The sequence below is a fragment of the Piliocolobus tephrosceles genome, chromosome 2 (genome assembly GCF_002776525.5).
Source record: "Piliocolobus tephrosceles isolate RC106 chromosome 2, ASM277652v3, whole genome shotgun sequence".
NCBI classification, from domain to species: Eukaryota; Metazoa; Chordata; class Mammalia; order Primates; family Cercopithecidae; genus Piliocolobus; species Piliocolobus tephrosceles.
This window is the reverse complement of record NC_045435.1, coordinates 14,352,829-14,368,657: the sequence shown is the minus strand read 5'-3', so window position 1 is coordinate 14,368,657 and position 15,829 is coordinate 14,352,829. Positions and strand designations below refer to the sequence as shown.

Sequence of the window (15,829 nt, the reverse complement as noted above, 5' to 3'; positions counted from 1 at the left end):
GTTCTTTGAGGAAAGTGAAATTTATTATTGGCTTTTATACACTCCATTATTTTCACAAAGTGCTATAAAATAATTTTACAAGTTTTTTTAAACCTTCCTGTGTTGTGATAAATGATATAATTTTTCTTATTTACAAGTTAGGAAAAAAAACAACCTCAGGTCAAAGCAAGGTTGTGTATTTTATACAAGGTCATGTGTCTTATACAAGGTCATAGGATAAACCCACGGGCATTAGTTAGAGTTTAAAAAGTTTATATAGCATTATGGCATTACTACTTTTACCTTTCTATTCTTTTAAACATCACTATCTACTTCAAGTGTTGCTTCTGTAAATCTACTGACCAATAATATCTTTTAAGCATTCAATGTATATCATGGGCAAGACCCAGTTTTAAGTGCCTTACATGGGGTAAACAATTGAAACCTGAAAACAACTTATAAAGAATACTTTTTACACATTTTACAGAGAGACTGAGGCACAGAGACTTTATTATGACATGTCCATATCCAAAAAAGAGTACAGAACAGTGACTTGGAACATTAGTTCTCAAAGTGTGAATTCCAGACCAATAGCAGCGGTATCATCTGAGAATATATTAGAAATGTAAATCTTTGGTTCCCACCCCATACTGAGTTAAAAGCTTGATGTACAGGGCATAGAAGATAGCTTTTTATCATTTATTATTATTATTATTGTAGACACAGGGTACTGCTTTGTTACTCAGGCTGGTCTCAAACTCCTGGCTTTATGTGATCCTCCTACCTTGGACTCCCAAAATGCTGTAATTATAGGCATGAGCCACCCAGCCTGAGTGACAGAAATATTTTAGGAAATGATTCTGATGCATGCCCTTGTCTGAGAACTACTAGTTCAGAAGATAGAGTCTAGAGATAAACTCTCTGCTTTTGACTCACAAGATTTTCATTTACAAAGTTTGTGGCTTCAAGTCACTGGTTGGTCAGGGTGTAAGTTGGGTTATCTTTAGAGTAACACTGCCAATACTAGTAGCTCTTCAGTGAGGCTGCCGGAAGGACTAAATGTGAAAGCCCACTTCAGGCAGGTAGTATATCTTCTATGAATGCCAAATCCAAAACTCAATTTTATTATATAAGATTGAAACTAATTATTATATAAAAGATTCATTAATTTAATGTATTAAGGCATTCTGCATGGTACCTGACACTTAGTACATGGTTAGAAACTGATATCATGTTATTATTGTTATTACTACTACTATGACTCATCATTGTCGCTGCCAGTCATTATATAAGTTGTGGAAAACTAGGCTATTGGTGTACCTATGACCTTTATACTCAGAAATCCCTTTCCACCCTCATTCTGATAGGACTTCCACCCACTGTCTACTCATTTGTGTCTGTCTGTCTTTGGCCAGCTGTTAGTCCACCTGTTCTTTATGACTAACTGTGATAGCCATTTAGACAGCTTCTCCTGATCTACAGCCAGTCTGATCCTCACTTCTGTCTTATTTCCTTAAGGAGAGATGCAATCATGTTTTAAATTGTGTAGCTTGAGTATGAATTCAGTCCACCATAAATATTTAAATGCATGCCCTCTCTTATTGATTGTGTTTCTTTTCATTGAAGTTAATCAAACTTAAACAAATACATGTGATCAAACTCATCTGTGCCCCAGAGTTGTAACTTTTTGAATGAATTTCAATGTAAACTTGCAAATGTTATACCTTCAAAATTTCCTCTGTATGTTATTTTTTCTTTTACTTGTTTCTGATAAAAATTGTCTGTGCTTTTTGATTAAAAAACAAACAAAACACACTGGGCTTCTCTAGCAAATTGTTTCTCACACTACAGCAGTAATGCTTTTCTTTAATCAAGTTAAAAAAACTGATATGGAAAGAATAAGCCCTCCCTAGTATCTGTAGCTATTGTACAAACAAAATATAGATTATACTCACCATGTTCTGCCTTATTAATGTTATTTCTCCCTTATCAATATTGTTATATGTTCTGCTTGAGCATTGAGACAAAACATCTGTTTATTCTTATTCTGCAGGAAATGTTAGGTCCAATAATATTGAGGAAGGCACAACTTTACATATAAAGTCACTATATTACCTTTTGTATAAGCAAGAAACCCCAAGACAAGACAAAAAAAAAAAAAAAAAAAAAAAAAGAAAGGGGTAGCTGGAAATGGCAATCTAGGGTGGGGTTTTTTAAAATGTGAAGAAATTATTGTAATTCCCTGGCAGCATATAGCAAAGTTAGGTATATTTCTGAATGCTGTTCATGATAAATGTATTTTTCTTATTTTTTTTAATGACTGAAATTCCTAAGGTTAGCTATCACATGGAGGAGTCAAGAAACCTGCAGGAACTTGGCTTTCTCTCACCTTTAGTGTTCTTGAAACTCGTCATGTCTAATATGCTTTAGATCTCTGGATTTATGTTCAAGTCTTCCATTTAACTGGTAGTATGTGAAACAAAACATACACTGTTTTTATCTGTCTCTGTTTATCTCCATCTGTACGGATGGCTGATGGTTGATTGTAATATGTTGAAACAGAAGAATAGCAATAGGAACAGACAAAGGAGGAGGATAAGAAGGGGAAGGAAAAGCAGAAAAGAAGAAAGAAGGAGAAAAATACTTACCAGGAATAAAAAGAAATTACAAGAAATTAAAAATAGAAAATGCCGCCAAGCGAGTCACTTTTATACTGGGCCCTTGAACAACATGAGTTTGAACTTCACGGTTTCACTTATACATAGATTTTCTTCCATCACTGTCACCCTTGAGATAGTAAGACCACCCCTCCCTTTCCTCCTTTTCAGCTTACTTAATGTGATTACAATGAGGATAACCTTTATGATGATCCACTCCCATTTAATAAATAGCAAATATATTTTTCTTCCTTATGATTTTCTTAATAACTTTTTGTTTTCCCTAGTTTTTTGTAATAATATAGTATATAATACCTATAACATACAAATAAGCATTAATCGACTGTTGACATTGTCAGTAAGACTTTTGGTCAACAGTAGGCTATTAGTAAAGTTTTTGGAAAGTCAAAAGTTATGCATGGATTTTCAGCTGCATGGGAAATCAGTGACCCTAATTCCTGCATTCATTGTTCAAGGGTCAACTGTATTTTTTTGTATCAACTGTATTACCAACTGTATTACCATTTTTTGGGCTACAATCTTTAAAAATGAAAATAAATTCTATTCTTTTTAAAACTTTAAATAAAACATTTTATAAGTCATATAATTTGGCTAATATGTCATACAGTTGTGGTTGTATTGATAGATTACACAAAAATTTCATCAGCCTTTAAACTAAAGCCCTCTCTTAAAAATGATGCAGTGTATTTCAACTTTACCTTGTTAAAGTGTCAAGAAATTTTAATCCATTAAGAGTTGTTAAGAAGTGAAAAATAAGGCATGTGCTATGCCAGAGTTTTAAGTGCACATGTGTTTGCTCTTAGACAGAGTTGTGTTAAGTAGAATCATATTTCTCATTTTTCTAGTTGTATGTGATAATTGCACATTAAACTCCTCAAATACACTTCTGTCTAACGTGGCTTTGATCTTTTACTTGGTCCACATTTTGCTTACTCTTTTTCTTTTTGTCCATGTTTGTCCATGTTCATATTCATAACCAATCATGTTTAAAAGCAATTATGGAGCACATGGAAAGTTGGAATATTATTGGGATAATGAAATAACTTATTTTTTACAACTTCATGACATAGGATTTAAAGTAAACATGTAAATCTGGGAAGGGCTTTATAGAATTAATGTTCTCTGATGGTCACTGGAAAAGACTTAAGAAACCATGTATCTCTGGCTTAAAATAAATTCTGACTAAATTATTTATTACAAAATTATAATCTACATACTTTGGTTAAGTGATTATTAAAGGAAGTGAATATTTTTCTTATCTAACCAAGTAGCTGGCAGGCCAAAAATACATTTGGTTTGATAGGAAGATAAATTTTCAACACTTTAAAGCAATTTTTTAATGTTTGTATGCATTGTGAGCCAAAATATTTGATTTCTTATTCCAACTGCTTTAGCTCTACCCACATTCTTTTGACGACATTACTTTCTCTCTGAGCCTCACTCTGCTTATTTGTTAATTGAATATAGAAATGCTTGTAAATACCTAAAGAGGAGGTAGAAATGACATAAAGTAAAAAACCTTAAAAGGCAGTAACAATGTCAGTCATTGTTATTTTCTTTGTCGCCATTTCTGTATTCTATCTATTCATGTTATATCTCTCACTTAGTTTAAACCTTATATTAATAGAACAGTAGCCAACTTTTCTTTTTGCCTATTTTCATCAGTCTTATTTGTACAACCTAACTTCGAAGACAGCATTTAGTAAATATAATTGATGTGAATGGATGCTTGTGAAGTGGAAACTGGAGTAGCAAAAATTATGCTAAGAGTGAGAAGATACTCAGTTGTAGTGTTTACAGTTAGTTGTCATTATTCATGGTAGTTATATTGTTTAAAGTTGCTGTGAATATTGAATTGCTGCTCCTAGGAGAAATACAAGTTTAGGTTCCTGAGGGCACCTGGTCACAATATTGTCATCAACTGATCAATACATAATCTTATTTTATGTATGTTTCTGTTTTAAGGCACCTTATTTAACATACAATTGATTCATTAACATTCAAATCATGGCCAATAGCTTGTAACTACTGCCAGAAAGGGTATTTGCTAACACATGAATTTTCTCTGTGAGGCCTTCTTGCATTTAGGAACACTGGCTGACATTTTAGCACTGTGCTTTTGGGTCGTTTTATACAGCAAAATCACTAACAAAAAGCACAAAAATGTGAAAAATGTGGCACTAAATAGACATTTACATATTTACAGTGTGAGAGCTAAATAAGAAGACAGAGAGTTGCCTTATTTGACCTCCGCTGAGAACATGCATGTCAGGCCACTAAAGTTTTTGCCATTCTGTCATGTCTACAAATGACCAGAAAGTGCCATAAGTGTTGACTTTCAGGTCACAAATACGTTTTAGCAAATATGTGAATTTGCAAATACAAAGTCCCCAAGTAATAAGATCAATTTTGTTATTTTCTGTTTACCCATGACCCTCCCACCTTGTACCAGCTCAACAAATAATGGATGCTTTGTATGCTGTACTTTAAATTTATTTTCATTTTAAAGCTTCAAAAAAAAAATTCAATCTCTGTAATGTGAGTACTCTAGTATTTTTTTATTTTTAGTATTATTTAATACTTTATGAATATTGCAAATACTCAAACATTAACCGACTAAACTAAGTAATTTCTGAACAACAAGCAGTATATTTAGAGAGGAGAAGAGTAAGGACAATTTATTTAAGTGTAATCATTAGACTTTGTCTAATGATCTATGTTAAATTCTTACATTTTCTAATGAGTAAGGAATAATACCCTCATCCGAAAGCCATATATTTATGTGAATTAATAGAGAACAGACAAATATTGTTAAAAGAGATATCAGTTGTATCATAATTAAAATGACTTATCTAGAAGTGAAAATCAATACTCTTGATTGAGCCATCAGTTTAATATAGTAAATTGAATGCCTGCCTTGTACCTCAGTCTGTCAAAGTTTTCTGCAGTTTTGAAGACTGGACAGTGATTTGGAATGGTAACCAAGGAGGGAAGAAAAGGCAGATTAACCAAAAAATTTTAAGAAGATGGGAGCCCAGGAATCATGCATAATCTCTGCCAAGCCAATCCTCCCAGTACAAAGATAATATAAGTGAAATTGCCATCTTTCCTATCCATATGTATCAATCAGCTTTCATATTGCCATTTCACTAGCATGACATATATGTCAGGCATGTCATTTTTACTTTATAATTCTAGTGCTGTTAACATCCTGCTCCATAGACATTAATACTTTCAGAATTTTGCTAATGATGAAACTGAAGCTTTGAGTGGTTGTGACTTGTTCAAGGTCAAATAGCTAGTAAGTAGTTTAATTAAAATTGAAGTTCAAGGCTGAGTGATTCCAAAGTCCATAATTTTTCCGCTACATCAGGTTTTATATATATCAACCCAAAATTCCTACTATTGGATGTGCTCTGAGATAGTCCTTGGGGGAGCAATGCCAATTCCACATACTCCTTTCCCTGGAGATTCATGTTCTTCAGAAATCACTGACAGCTCCTAAAATCAAGAAGCTATGGTGTAAGATAGAAACACTGTCAGCACCAGAGCCCCGTGATTTTCCTACTACTCAGCATCTTCATGACTCAGGAAACTGGATTTCACTCTACAACTATACGTTCCCTAAACCTTCAAAGTGTGTAGCTGGGACAATGTGAATTCGTAGTCATACTAATAAAGTTCTTAATTTGTGAGAGTTCCAAACCTTCACCTCTAATAAGTGAGGAATAGGAATCTTATCTCTGTCTTGGACACTAAGAGATTCAAATGTGATACTGTAAGTGAAAATGCCTTTCAAAATGCAAGTCCCTAACCCATTTACAAAAGTGCTCACTCCCACCAGATTCTTTTCCAACACCGAATTTTCTCAGAAATATGAAAATTCTTCAATATTTTCCACAACTGATAGCAGACAGGGTGAAATAGAAAGTTTGTGCATTTTATGTTCAGCTTTCATATTTGGTTTAAGTTTTCTGACTCTGTAACACGGAAAAATCTTGGTTTATTTTATTCATTGACTTAATATTTATTGAAGGCATACTAAAAGTTACGAACTTTGCTGAGAGCTGGTACTATAATAGTGAAGAAAGCAAATCTCTTCCTTCAGTTAAAGGGAATACAATGCAATGCAATACAATATAAAACATACTTTTCACAACCCAGGAAATATACTTGGCCAAATTTTGGAGAGTTGCAGAAGGTGTTTGAACTAGAACCAGCAGGATGAATAGCAGCCAGTGAGGCTTAGGACGGGGGAGAAAAAACAGAGGTAGAAATGCTCAGGAAATAGAAAAATGGCTGTGCTTGCATTTTTAAAATAGATGCTCTCAAGGATAGACATCTTCTAAAAATGTCCATACTCTCAAATCATATACAGAACATACTCTGATTGCCTTATCAGTGTCACAGGATGTCATCCATAAAAATATGTCAACCTTTTAAAGAAGTGAAAGTATGAAAAGGCTCATAACACTTTCTCTTAATCCCCTTCCCTCTCAGATAGGATGCCTATCAAACATTGTACTGTACAGAATGAGGATGCCTCTGCCTGGGTGCTTAAATTATTGATCAAACCTGTCACTAGCAAATTCTTTAAACTAGACACATTTTGACTGAGTTGGAAGGAATGTTTAAATGGATGCCTGACTGTGAAGAGAATGGTTTTGCAAATGTCTCCACAGCGCTCCTAATTAAAGTTCTGATAATACAGTATTGCAAGATAACTTGTTCTCCTCTATTTTTAATATGGCAATTTAAAATGTGCATATAAATTAAAAACACAGGAGTAGGAAGCATCAGAGATTGATAATACTCCTTTCCTCTCCTCTTAGATGTTATTTGGGAAAAAAATATGAAATATATTTGATTGAGTGAGAAAGTTACTTTTACCATGCATTCTGTATTCAGGAGAAAGATTTATTATTCTAATCCGAATAGCCTTCTCAGGAAGTCTAGGTTCCCATAGAAGACAGGAAATTATGTAGTTTTCTATAGCACTAAAAGACACATTATGTATTAAAGAGAATATTTTAAAAGTCAGTCTGTTTTGAAGCTATCCAGCTGCAACATTCACTTAAAAAGATCATAGTAATTTTTCTCTTATAGTTTCCAAAGTGATGTTATGGATCAATTTAACAGTTTTCAATGAGTATATCCCTTTTAAAATGTCATCTTATAAAGCTCATGATTAATTGCATGAATATCCATATGAAACAGCATTGCCTCTCCCTAATCCACCTCCCCAAGGAAAAGCTAAATACATATGGAGTAGCCAAAATTTTAGAAGACATGGTATCTTCGTGTCTGCTACTGAATTAGCAACTTACATGTCCTAGGAATAGTTTAATATGAAGGCATACAATTTCTCTGAAAACTACTTTTTCTTATCTCTAAATAATGGCTTCTTCATCTCAATGCAAATAATAATATTAAATTAAAAATGCATACTCTAATTCTGAATTTTAAAGTGGGAGAAATGTACGTTTAAAGAAGTAATGATACCTAAAGTCCAACTATAAAGTAACTGTATAAAAAATCCTTTAAGCTCTTGAATATATTTCTAGCTAACACTAAAATGGATATTTCATTCAGTGCAATATCTATTATATAGTCATATCATAGATGACTAGGTTTGATATTTGAAAATTTAAAAATCTAAGCAAAGATAAATCTTCTCCACAAAACTTTAGTTCAGAACTAGATAGCAATAGTAAAATTGTTCTAGACCACTGAAAACATGATACTTTTAAATAAAGTGTTTTTATTTACGCATTTAAAGATATGTCACTGGGGTAGCACACCCTGGCCTGGTTTTGTTTTATAGGTTTATAATTCAAACTCTAAACCATCCATTTTAATGAGAAAAATGATCCCAGTATATTATATTTTTTGTCATAATATGATGCCCTAGTGTTCTATTGCTCTTTCCTGAAAAATGTCCTGAAACTATTTTCAAGTGACTATTCCTTTCCCCATTTATGAAAATTCCCTATGCGTTAGCTAATATGATTTAAAGCAATTTTATTCTTTTTTCTCCTATTTAAACATTTTTCACACAATGATTCTCTTTTGGACCCTCCATGGATGGTGAATATAATTTCAATGGGGTGTTTAACTCTTACGTCTCATACCATAGTCAGGAGGTTGCCTTCAGCTGCCTTTTCAAGGAAAGTTCCTGAGGTTTGTCTCAAACATATTTGATTTTTTTTTGACAAAGATCTGTGCTTTTACAAGCTTTATGATGGGTTTATACTTTCTACAAGTTGCCTTTCTAAAAACATGTGTAATTCCCCAGCAGTCCTTTAAAATAGAGTCAAAATGCTTTTCTTTTGGAGAAGTTTTACCCCAAAGGCTAGTATGTTATATATATTTCCTGCTTTACTTTTCATTTTAAAAGATTTATTCTTAATCCCAGGCATATTGAAACATTATTCAGACAGGGTATCAGGTTTGCTGGGTCTCTGTGGCATACTGGCAGCCTGCATCTTGCCACAAGGGTAGCTAGAAGCAGGTCTCTGCCCTGTAGGTGGCTGAAGCCAGAGGAGCTTGGCTCTTCCAGGTGGGAAATCAACCTGTCAAGAAGGGTCATGGAAACACGATTAGTTTACTAACTTCATTAAATGAAAACGTTTGCAACACAGGGCTCCCTTTGCTCTCAGTGTCTGCCCTTGCTACACAGTCCAGTGTTTCATGGGCTGAATGGAATGCCATGTGTACTCCCAGCAGGAGGACATTCCAGAAGGATGTAGGCTTCCTTTACCTGGCGATCTTGTAGACTTCATGCGCAATGGCCTATTTTGTGACTCTTTCTCTTCTGCATTTCTCAATAACCCATAACCACAGGTACACAAATTAGGAATAAAATGAAATAGAGGTCGCTCTGCTATTTTCAGGTCTTGATAAACCCGATTTAAAATTTGTATATATAAGCTATCAACTTCTTGAGTAAAGCATTTCTTTTGACTAGGTCTATTGCCCCAGAGGTTTGCCTTAATTTCCCAAAAGAAATGTGCTAAAATGAGTGCAAATTAACTTTTAAAAAGAGGATAGATTTCATTACTCTAAGTGCCTCATGCCGGGAGAAAGGTGCTGTTGAGCTCATATTTAAGGGTGATTAGAACTGCATCTTTATAGTTTGAGGATTCTCAAGTATGCATTCAACTTACTTGGTGGTAGTTTAAACGGTGGAAAATTTGAACCAAATGTGTATATAGTGTTTTATTCCCCCTCAGATTTTTAAATAGCAGATTGTGGAACTGTGGATCATTTAAATTCTAAGAATTATCTTTTATTTTAAATTTAAAATTGTTTTGCAAGTAAACAGCTATGTCAAGTGAACTAAAAATTGTTTTGCAAACAAATAGCTATGTCACTGTTTTCTTAGAGTTTTTTTTTTTTAATTAACATACATACACACTCAAAAAACCTCATTTAGGTAGGAAGAAATATGTTCTCTTAAGTAATGAGTTTGAAAGAGTTTTTTCTTGTTAATGGAATTGACACACTGTTTACCATTCTAGAAAAAGTTAAAGAAAAGGTCAGTAACCTGTACTTGTTCTACACATTAATGTTTATAATCATTGAATACATTATATTCATAATAACTTATGTTTGCCATCATTAATTAATTTTAAATTTTTGTTTTTGTTCAAACAAAATATATAGATACCTATTGTGCTACTGGCTTAGAAATATGTCTAAGACATGTTAAAAAATAAATGATACTAAAATTTATAAGAAATTACACATTGGTATTCAGTGATGTGAGCTAGTCTGTAAGCTTATTTTTAATGTAAAACTTTGGCTAATCGATTTTTTCTCATACCAGATAAATATTTCTTCATAAGGCCATCTTTTGCTAGAGTGGATCCTGCAACACTTATTTGGTGCAATTCTAAAGTAAAGGTAGTACAAACATATATATTTGACTACTAATTTATTTTCTCATTAATTTGGTTACAGTCCTCCTTGCTAAGTAGCAAATAATCCTCAAAGAAAAATAACAATAAATAATATCAAAGGGTTCAGTATTATTATACACTAAATAGGGAAAAGCCACTCTAAATATGACACAGAAAGAAGGTAGTTACTTCAATAATAAGAAATGATCTTTATTAAACATATTAAGTTGTGAACTATATTTTATTCATTCAGCTTATGAACTCAGGGGAAAACATATAGAGTTACTGACCACAATGTTTCAACAACTCTTGTGTGCACCTGTGTGTGTGTGTGTGCACGCGTGCATGCACATGTCAGAGATGGGAACACAGTATAATATTACATCAAAATAGCTAGCTATAGAATTGATGTAATGACATAAATATTAAAATTACAGGCATTTGCTTCCTGCAAAAATAGATTTATTCAGTAATGGTTATATTTCATACTGACTTTTGAATACAATTCCATAGAAAATACTGATATTTCGAGTGGAAGATGGATGGACTTTTAAATAGGTTCCAATAAGTGAGTAGGTATAGACAGCCTGTTTACAAATCTGTGTTTCAGGTACACAGAGAGTATCTCAGAGTTAATAGTAATCAATAAAAAGTCTCCATAGGGCTGAAGTAAAAAAATGGGGTTGGGTTAGGCAAAGGGTGGCACTGTCACCACATCTCCTCTGTCTGTGATACAGCTTATACAAATCAGAGCACTTGGATTGTGACTAGTGATGTTTCTATTCTCATTGATTAGTACTGAGTGAGCTATTCTGGAGGGAATGATTGCTTTTCAGAGAGTCACATGTGGTATAATTGGGTTTCAGTTGCATTGAGCAATGCATCAGTGTAGTTACAAGACATGGGTTTGGTACTCAAAGGCATCTGCACTGTATTTATGCCTGTTTCCTGTATGTACACATTCATAAAATATATCAGGGACATACCACCTAGGAATAAATATGGTGCAGTCATACTTATTATGTAAGAACACATTATCAAAAGTGACTATATTACAACTATATCTTGCTATCCATGAATAGGGTAGATTTTGAGTTATTTTCCCAGAATTGGAAACAAATTATGGTAAAACAGCTAAAGTCTGTGATGTAATCATGATTCTTGTGATTTAACTTGTATATTTTACTTAGAAGTGTAGCTTATAATACTACTAGGTAGTATTTACTAAATATCCATGCTGTTCACATATTATCTAACCATATGAATCTCACAAGATTTTTATTTTATTTTATTTTTTTAATTTTATTTATTTATTTTTTTATGACAGAGTCTCACTCTGTCACCCAGGCTGGAGTGCAGTGGTGAGATCTTGGCTCAGTACAACCTCTGTCTCCCAGGTTCAAGCAATTATCCTACCTCACCCTCTTGAGTAGCTGGGACTACAGGCCCATGTCATCATGCCCAACTAATTTCTTTTGTATTTTAGTAGAGACAGGGTTTCACCATGTTGCCCAGGCTGGTCTCAAACTGCTGAGCTCAGGCAATCCGCCTGTCTCAGCCTCCCAAAGTGCTAGGATTACAGGCATGGGACACCACACCTGGCCTCTCACAAGATATTATAGCTGTTTTATATATGAGAAAACTGAAAATCAGAGAGGGTAAGTATCTTGCCCAAGACCAAAAACCACTAGCAGATTTCTGAGCCACGATATAAATGCAACTCCCTTTGAAATGGAAACCTGCTCTACTTCTGTTGTGGGAGGTTGTCTCCATTATTGATACTGTGCCCTAAAATATTAACCAAACATGCATTATGAACAAATGTACAGTCAGATACTATCTGTAGTCCATCCCTCCTTTCAACAAATATTTACTGTTTAATATTTGTATAAATAATATATGCAACTCAAATATTAAAATAAGTAATTTTATTTAAAATGTAATGTTTTCAAGAGGCTCCATTGGAGATGCGGCTTTGTTCTATAGTACATGGGCTTCAAGGAGAAATTTAGAACGTATTTACACTTTACATTTTGCCTTTCTGCAACAAATCTTGTGTCCCCTGAAACTCTCCAGTGGGAATAGTGAACAGGGAAGGTGCCACACTAAACAACTCTCTCGATTTTGTACCCCCTGGAAAAAAGCATACTCATGGCTAATTCCAATCATTGTACATATGTGTTAGAAAATGGTAATATAGTTCTTTCATCACTGTTTTTTTTTTTTTTTTTTTTGAGACGGAGTCTCGCTCTGTCGCCCGGGCTGGAGTGCAGTGGCCGGATCTCAGCTCACTGCAAGCTCTGCCTCCCGGGTTCACACCATTCTCCTGCCTCAGCCTCCCGAGTAGCTGGGACTACAGGCGCCAGCCACCTCGCCCGGCTAGCTTTTTGTATTTTTTAGTAGAGACGAGGTTTCACCGTGTTAGCCAGGATGGTCTCGAACTCCTGACCTCGTGATCCTCCCGTCTCGGCCTCCCAAAGTGCTGGGATTACAGGCTTGAGCCACTGCGCCTAACCTCTTCACCTGTTTTTAACAGTGTCTAGTTATTGGGCTGATGTGTCAGTTTCAATTTATCTGATAAAATTCTGATTATCAAAGGCACAGATTATGTGAATTATATATTAAATAATTCACTAATTTACCTGTGAAAGTTTATTTGTGCAGTTTCATTCAGTAGTTTTATTAAACATCTATGAGTCAGACATACATCTACAGTCAGATACAATGCTGGGTAAATATAGGCAGTATCTTGGCTTTTCTGACATTTCTCATGCTTGAACTAAAATAACCACAAAGTATTCAACTAATACTTTATTCAGAGTTATGATGAATAACTGTAATAATCTACTCTCTAAGGCCACTGAGAAGTGACATTTAAGCTGATATCCTACAAATACATACCCAGCACATACTATATGCCAGACATTGTTTTGAGTATCGAGGAAATGACAGATATTTATTCTCCAATATAGAAGTTCTTATGCTTGTTGATTAATCACAAGTACATTTTTTGGGGAAGAAATATGTAAAAAGCACAGATCATCTGCTATATACGTTTCATTTGGGAGTTTCTTTTGCCACCTTTTTTTAAATAGTTTCCACTTCCATCATCTTCCTACACATGGAAGAGCAAACCTCCATTATCTATTTTCATGGAAATTTATGGTTTATTGCCTTTAATAACAGGCCATAATTTTATTTGATTGCATACCATGTCTTCTCCCATATTTTTGTTTACTTATATTGATGTTCTTAAAAGATTTACAATCAATTATAAGTACCAATTTGGGGATTTAAATGTAAAAGGTGAATAAATGTGAAAAATGAACTGAGTTATTGAATCATGCATATCTGTAGCCAATAGAGTGCCTTTTCTTTATGAGAAATAAACAGTCTCCTGCACCAAAACTGAAATTTGTTATGACTTTTTCAATATAATAATTCAAATTACTGTGAGTCGTGATGATTATTTTGATCACATTAACTGAAACATGAATAATAGGAGCCACTGAAAGGCTTTGCCTTTATTTCATTGTGTTAATCCCTGCATTGTACAATCTTTGTTGTACTAATGTTTGTATAAATATCACTTTAAAAGTTGACAGTTTCTATATTTTCTTTGATACAGGAGAAGCCAGGCAAAAGAATTACTGTGAATCCAATCAATATAAATAACAACTATTGGAAGTACAGGAGTTTGCTTTTAGGTGCAGTAACAGGGCATGAACAAGTTTTAACTGTCATTATGAGTAATGGAAAGAATTTATTGTAGATGAATTAGAATCAACAGCAAAGTGAAAAAAGCTTAAACTGATTAGTGATATTAGATTTTCTGAAGAGTCAAGCCCTTGTGTAACTGGAGTGTCATAGAATTCTAAGTAGGTAGTTTCTTGAAGCGGAGGAAATATATAATGTTTCATTCTTTCTGCCATTTATCCAGTGGGGGCTGGTGAAGGAATATGGTGGGAAATAGAGCACTTGAACATAGAAAGTAACAAAATGGGGTAAACTACTAATAATATTATGAGGGGAGGAAAACTGAATTACGTATTTTTACTTTGCAGAAAACGTCTGGCTAATTTTCCGACAGAAGAATAAACAACCAATTCTAAAATGTCACAACTCTTTTAATCTAAATATGCATTTCCCAACCATTGAAGACATTTTACATATGCATGGCCACATAGTGAAATGAAAGCAGAAGCAAAGTAACTGAAGGACAGGCCAAATAAGGTCAAAAAGAGAACCCACTTCTATGCAGTTTTATTTTATCATATTCTAACTCTTTAGATACAAATCTTATTGCACAGCACAGTGCAACACAAAAGAGAATTGATGTTCTATAAACATAGAGGTGCTCACTTTGCTGCTTGTGCAAGCTTGAAAATGCATTCTTCCCCTTATAAAAATGCTCTAAAATCAAACAAAGAAAATAATTGTAATTAAACAAATGGAATATGTTTTGTCTTCTCCTCTTAATTCTTTTAAAAATAGAAGTTCATTTTTTCAAATACAAAATTTACATTAAAAAGAAATCCTAAGGATGTTGATGGACTTTCATACCCATATTTCCATCTCAGGTTTATAATTAACATCTTTTAGTTATATATTTTAGTGGAATACTAAACATGAATACAGAGACATTTGTGTAGTCACAAATGTTTAAATTCTTACCGCCACACCATAAAAGACTAGAGTTTTAGTAATAAAATTTACTATATACACATGTATAAAATAATGATCAGAAATGTTTATCAAAGTAATTCCAAATAAATGAAGTGAGATTTATATCCAAAGCCCACCTTTGTTGTTATAGGAATGTGTTCTGGATTATGTAATACCTATTTTCACTTTTTAAAGTCTGTACTCATTTACATTAATAAACTACACATTTGGGTTAGTTCTGTAAATTCATCTTGCTACGTTTTTGATAGTTTTTTAATAGACTCAGGTAGAGTGACTGGAGTGATTAGTCAATTGGAAGCTATTGAAAAAAATAAACCATTTCTAGTGATGGGACTGCAGATAAACCAATCTAGTACATTCAGAAATATCTAACATTTGTACAAAGTCAGTTCAAACAGTGAAACTTTTATCTACCAACACTTTTTTTTATCAGTTATATAATCTTACTTACTTAACTTTATAATTTTCATGTTACTGATTTTAAAACCTTGAGTTTGATTTCTCCTGATTATTTCCTCCGTGTAGAAAACAACGATTTCCTGCCATCCAAATGATTATTTAGAATAAAATCAAAATTATACTTTA

The 15,829-nt window shown here is 33.6% G+C and overlaps 1 protein-coding gene across 3 annotated transcripts in view; it reads left to right on the top strand.

Annotated features, from left to right (window-relative positions):
- EPHA3 (EPH receptor A3) overlaps positions 1-15,829 on the top strand; it is a 358,445-nt gene that overhangs the window by 160,131 nt on the left and 182,485 nt on the right. The window lies entirely within an intron of this gene.